Genomic DNA, 9,281 nt, shown 5'->3' with positions numbered 1-9,281 from the left:
AGGTTGTTTTGTACTTATTTAATAACTATTTATAGAAGGAAGGAAGAAAGGAAGTTGAGCTAATATTTGTGGAAGTCAGAAAGTGTTAGCATTTCCTGTGATTTGTAATTGTATTGCCATCGAAAAGGTGGGAAACCAACTAAATGTCCAACGTAAGAAATTAATAAGATTATTGAAAAGCCACATAAGAACAATATGCACACATTAAAAATTATGTTGTAAAAGATAATATTTAATGATGCAGGAAAATAATTCTATTTTGTGAACTGGAAAGAATCCAATTACAGGGCTTCTGGCTGGGTCAGTCGGTGGAGCGCACGACTCTTGATCCCGGGGTTGTGAGTTCGAGCCCCACGTTGGGTGCAGAGATGACTTAAGGAAAGAAAGAAAGAAAGAGAGAGAGAGAGAGAAAGAAAGAAAGGAAGAAAGAATCCAATTATAAAATGGTGTTTTCCAATCACACACATTCACACCAAAATATACGGTATTGCTTCTGGGAGTGGGATTAGAAATGAGGTTTAATCTCTTTTTTTGTGCTTTTCTGCTTTTAGAAAGTGTCTACAATGGAATTACGTTTTAAAGAGAAATAATTCATGGTGCTGTGTTGTTTTCATGTAGTGGCTGTTGCACTCACTGCCATCAAGTTGTCCTTGTCCCCAGCATCTTTATAACTTGGCTCCAAGTAAGGGTTTAGCTTATTTACAGACCCCATGGCAGCCTGGGGTTATTCGTCTCAGCGCACCATCTTCGGGGTCACAGGCTGGATTTGAATAGATCTCTTGCATGAAAATGAAACAGCACTTGAGGCCACATTGCAAGGATATGGACTGCCTCTCCGTCTGTCTATCCATCATCTACACTTGGTTAATTAATAAATCTTTATGTTATTTTGGGGTGCCCGGGTGGCTCAGTTGGGTAAGCTCAGGTAATGATCCCAGGGTGGTGGGGTCGAGTCCCACAGCCGGCTCTCCGCTCAGCAGGGAGTCTGTTTCTCTCTCCCTCTGCCTTTCCCCTGGCTTGTTCTCTCACTCTCTTTCACCTCTCTCTCTCTCTCTCAAATAAATAATTAAAATCTTTAAAAAATAAATCTTTATATTATTTTATTTTTTTAATTCAAAAAGGACAAAGAGATATGAAAACTCTGTCTCTTCTCAGTCCTCCCTCTTTCCCTAGTAGCAACGGTTGTTACCAGTTTCTGATGTGTCCTTCTATGGATATTCACGTTCTATCGTTCATCTATTTGCTTAAAAAAAAAAAAACCCACACAAATAATGTCATAGCAAACACACTACTCTTCCTGTCCCTTGTTTTGAAATTTTTTTATTTTGGCGAATTTCAAATCTCTGTAATACACTTACAAGAAAACATGACCTAACAAATCCCCACACACCCATCATCCAGCTTCAACCATTATTAATCTCACTTTTTCCATTTACTCTGTCCAGAATACCACTTCTTACCAGTGTATGTATATCTTAATGATCTCAAATATAATCTCTTACCAGCATACATAGAGCTGTGCCCATCTTTTTAAAGTCATATGTCTCGTCTTATGGATGCACTGTCATTAATCTAACCATATTGTTGCATACGTGATGTTTGAATCAATAGATTTAATAAAATGAATTAATATTTCATGTAATTATATTTCAATACGAACAAATATAGTGATTTAAGTATACTTACCTATGTGTGAGTATGTCTGTGGGAGAAATTCTGATAATTCCGTGGCAGCACTGTTGAGTCAGAGGGGATGTACATTCAAATACAAATACATGGCCAAGTTACATTCTGTAGAGACTGCACAATTTACATATGCAAATGGCTACAAGTAACAGGGACTTCCGCATGAACAGCGTTTGGTTATCTCTCATAACCAGAAGCCTGGAGGAGGGCAGGTGCCGTAGTAGCTCAGTGACGTCATCAAGGCTCCTGCTCCTTGTAAACGTGCCTGGATCACAGATGCAGAGATGTATGTATGAACATATTTTGTTGGTTGAGTTACAGTTTTTCTGGCTAAGACATTCACACATAAATGTTCCATTTCCTCATCTGACTGTGCTTTGTTTGACTCTGTAATAAAATCCAGAAGGAAAACTTAAGAAGAAGGAGGAGGAGGAGGAGAGAATCCTGCTCCCTCTGATCGTCTATTCTTCCATTGTGTCCTTCTGCTTTATTGCTTCACAGTTGCAAGATGGATCCTACCCCTTCAGGCATCATGTCCTCACATGATTGCCCAGTAAGACAGAGGCAAAAGGTTTTCTTTTCTTGAAATTCTGTTTCAAGTTGGGGCAGGGAAGTCACATTTTCCCTTATTTCTCATTGACCAGAACTGGGACTTGCGCCCACCCCTAGACCAATGACTGGCATAGTAGAATGTGATTGCCATACTGATTTAGACCAATCATAAGTCTCCCCCTGGGGCTGAGGCAGATCAAGGTGGGTGAAGGAAAGCTCTGTCCTTACCTGAAAGAATTAGGGTTCCATGAGCTTGGAAGGAGAGTAGAAATGGCTCTTGGGTACACAAGAGATAGCGCTTGCTGTATCCAGCTCTGGTGTGTTATCAAGCTTCTGATAGACTTGATTTATTATTAAATGGTAAAACTGAAAAATCTTTTTTGTTTGAGCCCTGACAACCTTCACAAAAAAAAAAGGTAATCTAGCATTTTATATTTGAATATTGCTTTTTCTTTTTCAAAGCACTTCCATGATCCCATTTGATTTTGACAGCAACCCACAGAAAGAGGTGGGGCGGGTCTCATTTCTGTGTTACAGGCCTGAGCTTTAGAATCATCAAAGGACTTGCCCAGCAAGTGGTGTCATTGGATGCCACAGCTGTCAGTCAAGGTGTCCCCTGTAGTTCTGTGCTGATGTCAGCCAAGAGCTGCCAGCTGGCAAGGGTGCGCTGGGTCTGAAGGTGGCCTCACAGAGCCCAGTGCTTTGCAGAGCCCCTGGTGGTGCCCTGTTGAGGGAGAAGAAAGGCAGACAACGGTTAAATCTCTGTTCCGACTTTAGGTAGCCCTAAGAAGCTTCTGTAGAATGAAATAGGCCTTACCAACTACATTGAAGATGAGTCGAAACAGGCCTATAAATTGGACTGTAAAAGCAACTGGATACTTCAAATATAGGTAATTAAATAACATTAATATTAAATATGTGTGTGGGGGGCGGACTGGATTGGTTCTTTTGGTATGTACGTGACCCCTTACGGGGGAGCTCCTCAAGGGCAAAGACCATCTCTTCTTCACCTCACTGCCCCCAGCCCTGACACAGAACCTGATACGTGGTAGGCGTTCTCAAATGCCTGTGAGATGCGTGTGTGCTCTAAGTTACTTCTGCTGATGACTGATGTTCCCCCTGTTATCGTGTCAGAGGACCCTGGTTATTTCTACGTAGAACCAACCAAAAAGTATAATCAATCAATCGATCAATCAATCAGTTGATTACGAATTTGTCTATATTTCTGTCTGCATCATGAGCATGTAAGTTCCATGAGGGTCAAGACTGGGTCTGCTCAGTCCCAGCTCAGGACCTGATACAGAGTAAGGGCTCTGTAAACTGTGAAAAGGAATTCTGAGCAAGTGTTTGTTTCCTAATTTTAGCACTGGGCTCATAGTGGGCCCTCAATAAATACCCATGGATTATCCATTGCTGACTGTGAACCACAGTGACTTCATGAAAACATACCTCTTGCAGGTTGGGGTGAAGTGAAGCAGGGCTGGAGAGCCAGACAGTGTCCCAGGTGGACAAACAGCCCACCACGAGGTCTGCTACCTTCCATGGGATCGCATCTGAAGGCCAGGTCAGCTGGAGGAGAGACTCAGGGAGAGAGATCAAATCCTTTACAAAGGAAGGTAAAGAGGGGCTGGATTTTGAGAGGACCTTGATAGAATGGGAGCCATTAAAGGCAGCACGTGAAGGGTTCACATGGCCGAGTCACCATGTGGGGAGATTCAACTGGCAGAGAAATATAGGAAGGATTGCAAGGAAAAAACTAAAATTGAGGAGACAAATTAGAAAAGATTTTTTTTTCCCATTTGTTCATTTATTCACTTAACCAGGAAGCACATACAGACAGCATACATATGCTGGGCCCTGTGGGGGATCCCGGAGATGAAAAAATGAATAAGATTCTTGGACCTCTGCAATAGTTCTGGAGCCTGTGTGGGGTGTGGGGTGACAGGAGAAGACCCAAGAGACATTTTGAAGACCAGAACACCAGCCCTCCCTGTTCACTGAATGACCAACCCCAGGAGGAAAAAGCAGCCTTGATTCCATAAGCCTACCAGTTAGTGATTGCGGTCAGAGAAGAGGAGAATGGGAGGTACCCGGGCGTGGAGGGGAGAGAGCAGGCTGGGGCCATGGTGCTTGTGACCGTGACTGTTGGGACATCCGGTTGCAGATGTCTGGCAGTGAATTGGGGGCTGAAGTCCACGTGAGGGGCCAAGGATGGACACGTGGTTCCAGGCATCATCTTCAAAGACAGGAAAGACATGGGGGTTGTGGGGAGCAGGAGGCTGGAAACTGTGAAATACTCTGTAACCTATAAGGTTCCCGTGGTGTGCAGTGGGGGCGTGTGTGTGTGAAAGAATAGGGGTTGCTGGGGTAAAGGTCAGGAGAAGCTTGGAGGAAGCCCCACAAAGTAGAGGGTGTCCTGGAGCTCAGCAGTCTACAGAGGGTCAGGGGAAGAGCCCTGGGAAGGGCGCAGTAAGAACAGAACCGCCACTGCCCCCTGCCTTTAATTATTTAATTGCCCAAATAATCATGTTCACTGCAGAAAATCAGAAAATGCAAAGAAGCAAAGCCACGAAAAAAGCCATCCCTAATCCCTGCCACGCTGAGATAACCCTGTTAATATGGTTGTGCTGATTTGCCCAGACGTGGTAACAGCCTCTCCCATCCTGGGCTGGAATCCAGCCTGGAAACTCTGAAGAAAGAAATGACAGCCAAGAGGTCGACTCCAACAGGCTTGCGCTCTGGGCTGCGTGCTCTTTCTCTCCCCGAATCTCTCCTCCCAGCTGGAGTGGAAGGACTTGGGCTACAATCCTGTGTAGATCTGGACCCTCCGCAGGAACCTGGGGACTGAACAGGCGTTTGGGAACATGCTGCTGAGAGACAGTAAGAAGCCTTCGGGCCCGGCAGAAGGCTGAGCACGGATGCACCCTGAGGCTTCCAGGGTCTTCAGCGCAGGGGTCGGTCCCTGAAGGAGGTGCCTTACCAGGCTCCTTGCAGAATCGTCTGTAGACCTGTCTCCAGCAGCTGGAGGTTGGCTCAGGGGGACACGCCCCCTTCCCCTGCCGTTAGAGTAGCAATTATGCTGGGCGTGCAGCACCTCCTCAGGGACCCTTGAGGAATTCAGTCTTCCAGGAACAATCTGGAACAATTCAAAATCACCATGGAAACATGACTGGCGACATCGATTGTCTGCCAGAGGGCCTGTGTGGCATGGTGTCTCTGAGGGCTGGCCTGAGGGCCACACCGCCCGGGGTTGAATCCTGACTCTGCCATTTATTAGCACGGGCTTTGGGGTAAGTCACTCAGCCTCCGTCTACCCCTGCCTCCTGGTTTGTGACGAGAGCATTGCAGTGCCGGCTCACAGGGATGTTGTGAGCGCAGCTTGTGCTCCTTCAGGCAAAGCACTCGGATACCACTCTACAAATAGTACTTATTAACGAGCGCAGGGCCATTCAGAGCACGCTGCACAGTGGGGTGGGGTCAGTCTGGAAGGCTCCCTGAAGAAGGCTCCGGGTTTGTACGGGCTGAGCAGTTGGGGAGAGGAGTTCAAATGTGCTTGCTCAGCTGAATGGAACAAAGTGACCAGAAAATCCATGCATTCTGCCTTGATGGGGCTCGCGGGCCCGAGTCCTGGTTTGTTCCATCGTGGCCTGTCGTGAGGCTGAAGGGCGGGAAGACCTGTGTGCCCAGGGCTGAGGCATGGCTGCCAAGCACATTTCTGCAGGACGTTGCGTGAGTGGGGTTGCTGCGTGGCACCGCTAAGCAGCATGGTCTAGCACCCGGGAGCTCTGGAGGACCCTCCTGGGCTGGGCCTGCTCCCAGAAATGTGGCTCCCTAGCACCTGGCCCCTGCCTGGGCATGTCTTGTCCTGTGCCCAGGAAGATGTCACTTTATTACACTTGAAAACATAAAGTATCTTTTACTCTGATTATACAAGTAATGAACAAGTCTAGAAAACATCCAGAGAAGATACTTTAAATTTCTTATAATTCCCCTACCCTGGAATCACCAATGTTCTATATTTTTTATGCATGACTTTTCCCTCTTTCTTGTGTCTTGCTAGATGTGCACAGATACTTTTTGCTATCATGAATACGATCAACCAAGGCATATTATTTTGCAATGTAATATTTTCAATTGTCTTCAACTTTCTTTTCATGTCGTTAAGTATTCTTCCATAATGTAATTTATGATGCTAGCATTGTGCAACCTATGCCATAAATTATTTAACCTATCTCTTATGGTTGAAAATTTAAATCCTTTTTGATGATTTTTTTTTCCCATCTCATAAACAAGGCTCTCACGCATAATCTTGTAGATAAATCTTTCACATATTCACGCTTACTTCCTTAGGATCGTTCCTAAAGCCTGGGCGAGCAGGTATGCCTATTTTAAGGCCTTGGATACCTACTGTTAGGCTCCCCAGATGAGGCCGCTGTGATGGCTTTCCTACCCGTGCACCTGAGAAGGCCAGGTAGGGAGCTGGGCAGATACCAACAAGCACCATAGAAACTCCCCCACGGCTAAAGGAAAGTGGCTGGGACAAGGAAGGTGGCAGAAAGTCGTGTCAGCTGATGTACAACCAAAAAACGTCGCTGTCCCTTGAGAGCCAGGTAAGCTGATGACAACTGGTGGAATCTGGGGGACTCCGTAGAAGTGAGTGTGGTGCCTCAAAGAGAAAGGACTCAGGAAAGACACTTTCCAGCTCAAAACCTGCTTGTAGCTTTCAAGGGAGCCCCAGCTTTGCCCACGCCTCTAGACAGTGTTCTGTCTATCCCAGCAGACAGAGCTCCCCAAGGGCAGGGACGTGTCTGTCCACCTCTGCATGCCCACACCCAGCCTGGGGGCTGGAAAATATTTGTCAAACTGACATGACAAACTCCACCCCAACTCACAGCCTCTCTATTTGCTTGTCCTGCATTTTCAGGTCAAGGTCAAGGCGGCTGGCACCCACCTTACTGCCAGCAGAATGTCTTTCCTGGAGGCTGCTTGAGGAATGTGTTCCAAAGGCCTTAAAATATGCACACCTTTCAAGCAGCGGTTTCACCTGTAGGAACACCCAAAGGTAATCCAAGGCCCCCCATGAACGGCCTGCCTACCTTTCCCATCTATTTCCCATCGATTCTCTCTATACCCCCTTCGCTCACATCGTGTCCCCATTCACATCTTAGGCATCCTTGCCATTGGCAGGAAGGCATTTCCGGCCGCATGACCTCCACTCAGCTCCTCCTCAAAGCACAGTTACAAATCCGACCTGCTCTAGCGCGCGGCCCTGACCCCTAGCCGGCCGGCTTTCCCACTGTCTTAGGGTCACTTATGTGCGTGGCTTACTTGAACTGCCAAACCACGGTCTATTCGAGGGTAGGCAGGCAGAATCCACATCTATTTTATCTTCGTCCTTCTCTCCACCTGGCAGAGCCCAGTCCCCACGGCAGGTTCAGGGCGCCCTTGGGAGGAGCGAGCTGTTCGCACCCGAGCGGGATGCGAGCCACACCTGCTCGGGCACGAGCTGCGCAAGCGCGCACCCTTCGCAGGCGCTGCCGTATTTTCAACCTCAGTTTTCAGGTTTTCGATCTAAAATTTAGCTGAGCAAATGGAGGCTGGCAGGGGTGAGGGGCACTGGCCAGAGGCACACAAATTGTGTAGAACCCATAGGATCCGATTTTAAGTTTGAGGCTCATTTCCTGAGGCAAGCTGCTCCATATTTTGGGATATAAATACGATTATTTCTAGTAGAAAAGAATTCCTTCCTTTACAATAAGATCAAGCATACAGGACTTTAAATAGGTGCAGAGAGCTCCTCCGGTAAATTCCAGGGAGGGTTTAATGAACCGAAATTCGATTCAGAAGTGCCAGCACCATGAGATGGGGCTTTTAGAAATAAGGAGCCACCGTCATGGCCTCCCCAAAGGCGGGGAGGACCAGAGGCCCTGGCATCCTCGGTTCCTCATCTCAAAATCTGTGCCTTTTTATTAATAAAAAACTGAATTTGCATCGGTAGTACAGTTAATTACTGAGAGTAAATTTGCAAGAGGGAGAGTTACTGAGATACGTAACCCACGCTGCGAGTTCCAGTGTTAAGAATGAGAAAGTCGAGGCTCAGAGAGGTTAATTAACTTGCTCGTAGTTGCCCAGCAGAGCCCCAATTCTAGTCCTGGTCAGTCTGACTGTAGTTAGGGTTCTTTCCCCATCCAGGTGGTTCCGGGGCCCAGGTCTCAACGGAGCCTAATAAAATCAGAATCACTAGGCTTGGTGCCAGCCATCCATACTTTTTAAAAGCTCCCCAGGAGCTGGTGTAGACAACCTGACCCCTCCCACGTTGCCTCTCAGCCCTCACCCCCCACGTTGCCTCTCAGCCCTCACCCCGTGGCCTTCCCAGGGAGAGCCCTGATGGAAGTGACAGGGGCTTCCCCCACCTAACCTCGGAACCACCCAGGAGCTTTTTAAGTGGGCACCACCACAGATCACTGAAGACAGGACCTCTGCCGTGGAATCTGTGCATTAAGCAGATGTATTTTTAAAGCTCCCAAGGCAGATAGAGAAAAGTGCAGCCAGTGTCGAGAATTAGTCCAGAGGCTTGAACCAAATGGCCTCTCCGGGGCCATGCCCTCAGGAACCCGGTGAGGGGATCTACCCTTCGTGGGATTCCTGGCCAGCTGCCCCCGCAGGAAGGACAAAGGCAAAAAGGATTGACATCCCACAATCCAGTGTGCAAAGACATCATTAAATGCTCAGGAAAAGCCTTACTCTCAAGTCAATTAAATGCTTCCCTGCAAATTCGTTGACAAATTTACTTGACATAATCTTTCTTCACGGAAAAAGCAAAGTGCACTTTAGGCTTGCCATAGAAAAGTGATTTAAAAAATTTGTCATGAATGAGGTCCAGATGAATGGGGTTCACCATGGGAACAAAGGGAACTCGGCAGAAAGAGAGAACCGGAATCTGCAGCCTCCTCGAGCCTCTATTGTGTGCAGACTTCGTATGCAAAGCGGGGAGGGAACTGCGGAATAGGATTGCGATTGGTGGGGGGGGGGGGGAACAAAAG

At 47.2% G+C, this 9,281-nt stretch overlaps 1 long non-coding RNA gene across 7 annotated transcripts in view; it reads right to left on the bottom strand.

Moving 5' to 3' along the window:
- Window positions 1-224: 224 nt before the first annotated feature.
- Window positions 225-9,281, bottom strand: part of LOC105239399 — a 15,429-nt gene continuing 6,372 nt past the window's right edge. The window contains exons 2-5 of one of the 7 annotated variants that reach the window (XR_004628810.1): window positions 7,190-7,282; window positions 3,688-5,374; window positions 1,687-2,962; window positions 225-372 (exon numbers count right to left, since the gene is read on the bottom strand). This is a non-coding gene — a long non-coding RNA (uncharacterized LOC105239399). Of the gene's footprint in view, window positions 373-1,686; window positions 2,963-3,687; window positions 9,276-9,281 lie in introns of those variants that run through there. The other 6 variants (XR_004628808.1, XR_004628813.1, XR_004628811.1 and 3 more) reach the window with 6 other exon arrangements.

Source organism: Ailuropoda melanoleuca, chromosome 1 (genome assembly GCF_002007445.2).
Source record: "Ailuropoda melanoleuca isolate Jingjing chromosome 1, ASM200744v2, whole genome shotgun sequence".
In the NCBI taxonomy this organism is placed as follows: Eukaryota; Metazoa; Chordata; class Mammalia; order Carnivora; family Ursidae; genus Ailuropoda; species Ailuropoda melanoleuca.
The sequence above is the reverse complement of the archived record's forward strand: the minus strand, read 5'-3'. Positions and strand labels throughout refer to the sequence as shown.